Genomic DNA, 2852 nt, shown 5'->3' with positions numbered 1-2852 from the left:
TATGCTTTGTCTTCAGGATCATACTGACCAACCCATGTTTCATCTCCTGTTTTTTGTGTTTGTTTTATTTGGTTTTGGTTTTGGTTTGGTTTTTTTGTTTTGTTTTGAGACAGAGTCTCGTTCTGTTGCCCTGGGCAGTGTGCAGTGGTGTCATCATAGCTCACCACAACCTCCAACTCCTGGACTCAAGCAATCCTCCTGCCTCAGCCTCCTGAGTAGCTGGGACTATAATAGGTGCGCACCACCATGCCTGGCTAATATTTTCTATTTTTAGTAGAGACGGGGGTCTTACTCTTGCTCAGGCTGGTCTTGAACTCCTGACCTCAAGCAATAGTCCCGCCTCAGCCTCCCAGAGTGCTAGGATTACAGGCATGAGCCACTGCACCCAGCGTGTTTTTGTTGTTTGTTTGTTTTTTTGTTTGTTTGTTCTAGCCCAATATAACTGGTATGTTCTTGCTTCAATTTTAGCAGAATTCATGTTGCTCTAATATGGCCTCTTTTCTTACCCTGCTTAGTGCCTCAAACTATTAATAGATCCTGTTCAGAAATGTTACAAGAAGTTAGTATGAGTTTATTTTGGTGCAAAAAACTTTTGAAATCCATGCATAGTTTTTCCATAACATGCATTTTCTATGAACTTTTTAAAGACACCCTCATATCTGCAACATTTGTTTTGCTTTGTGACTGATACCTTTTTGGCATCACTCTTGGGCAGAGCACATTTTCATTTGCAGGCCACTCCCTGACCTCTTGCAGGCCACTCCTCATGACTCTCTTCTGGAGAGATGAGCACTGTCACTTCTTAGAAATTGCTGGCTATACTTCCCACGGTAACACCTCAAATAAACATTGCTTCTGTTTATCAAAAACAAAGATAGAAACCATGTAATGCTAGGCATTACATAACTAGACATTACATAACATTATCTGTGCATCAAAGACAGAGATATCAATAGGAATCTTGTAATGCTAGGATCAAATCACGTTTTAGGAACCATAAAGCAATCTAGATAAGATATGGATTCTCACTTCCAAGGTAAATTTTGGAAATAATGTTCTAAAGTAAGAAAATCAAGTCATAAAAGGTTGCTTTGCTTTCTTCCTACCTAATATCTAGTTAAAATCTCTTCTTCCCCCACATTTTCCTCCTTGTATATTATGCTAGACATCTTAATAACTTCCCAGTCCCTGGCTCATACAGATAACGTGGTAACTGTGAATTTCTAAACCCTGACTCTCAGTATAACGAAGAATTCTGAAGAACTCATTTTAAAAATCACTTGAGGGCCGCCACACGCGAGCGTCTTGGACCCGCTGTGGGGGTCGCCGGAGCCTCTCTGCGCAGCAGGGCTGGGGCCGGCGTGGGCCCTGCAGGGCGGCCCGAGTAGTGGTGGGCTGCTGCCGCCTTGGCCTCTGCCGGGTGCAGATGGGGGTCCTCCGCGGCCGCTAGCAGGAGGGCGCGGGAGGACGACCCGGGCTTATGAGTGAGATGGCGTTTCATGACTGCTTCAGTTTGAGCTGCCCTGGCAAGCCCCACCCAGGGGACTTAATTGAAGTGTTCCCTCCTGGCTATCAGCACTAGGCGCCGTACTTGGGTGATGGTTATGGTACCAGCATAGCGCCTGTAGATGGCATTCCCACGCCATTTACTACTCCACGTCTGTATTCAGCACAAAGGCCCTGGTGAAGACGCAGCTCTTGAAGGATGCTGTGGGAAATGACACGTATAAACAATAAATACGATGAAACATACCCCCTCCCCCCGTGGAAGAAGCCATGCAACGGTCAGAGTTAGTTATTGGACAGGAGGTGGCCTATGACTTATTTGTCAACAACTGTGAGCATTTTGTGACTTTGCTTCCATATGGAGAAGCAGTTTCAGAGCAGGCCAACTGAGCAATAAGCACCACTGGGTTTGTGTCAGCTGCTGTTGGTGCCTTCTCATTCCTGGGCTTGTTTCCAAAAGGACAAAGAGCAAAATACTATTAACAATTTACTGAAGAGATATTAGAACTGAAGGAATTTATGAGAAAGGGAAAAAAAACTGGGATGAATACTTATTTTCAATGCATCATTATTGTTCCAAATTCCAATGAGGGATGGCAGGCTCTTTAATAAATTACTTACTGATATTATCTTTAAAAAATAAAAATTACCTGGGAATAAGAAGATTACATGAGAATATATCCAAATCTTTATAAGGGGATATAGAAAAGAAAAGTTTAAGGAAGACAGTTTTCCATCTGAAATTTGACAAATATCTGTGTGAGACTGACACACTTCATTACACTAATTGGAGGCATTAGAGGAAGTTCAAGTCACTGCTTAAAAATCAAGAAGAAATAATTTCTTTCAAATATGAATGGGTCGGTTTCTACTGGATGGAGATACCAAGGCAGGTTTGAAATATGGCTCTTGAGGCAAGCTGGTGAATTGATGCTGCACATTCCACTGATATGAGGTACCTGGAGTAGAGACATGCAGACACAGAGACATGTAGATGAATGGTTGTTGTCAGGAACTGGGGGAGGCAGGAATGGGGAGTTATTCTTTAGTGGTTATAGAGTTTCAGTTTGGGAAGATGAAAAAGCTCTAGAAATGGACAGTGGTGATGGTAGCACAATAATGTGAATGTATTTAATGCCACTGAACTGTGGACTTAAAAATGGTTAAGATGGTAAATTTTATGTGTACCTTACTACAATTTCATTTTTTCTTTAATGAAAAAAAATCCCTCTTAGCTTGATTGTGGAACTAAGAATACCTTTCTATGATTCTCCCCCACCCTTAGCTGTCCAGTGCCAGCAGGTTGCAATGAAATCATTAGGGCATCTCGAGGCTCTTTTCGTAAA

General features: G+C 42.4%; 1 pseudogene; it reads left to right on the top strand.

The window, feature by feature from the left end:
- Nucleotides 1-1489: 1489 nt before the first annotated feature.
- Nucleotides 1490-1989, top strand: LOC138387150 (phospholipase A and acyltransferase 1 pseudogene; annotated as a pseudogene).
- The last annotated feature ends 863 nt before the right edge of the window (nt 1990-2852 follow it).

Source organism: Eulemur rufifrons, chromosome 7, assembly GCF_041146395.1.
Source record: "Eulemur rufifrons isolate Redbay chromosome 7, OSU_ERuf_1, whole genome shotgun sequence".
Taxonomy (NCBI): domain Eukaryota; kingdom Metazoa; phylum Chordata; class Mammalia; order Primates; family Lemuridae; genus Eulemur; species Eulemur rufifrons.
Note: the sequence above shows the minus strand (reverse complement) of the source record. Positions and strands in the feature narration are given on the sequence as shown.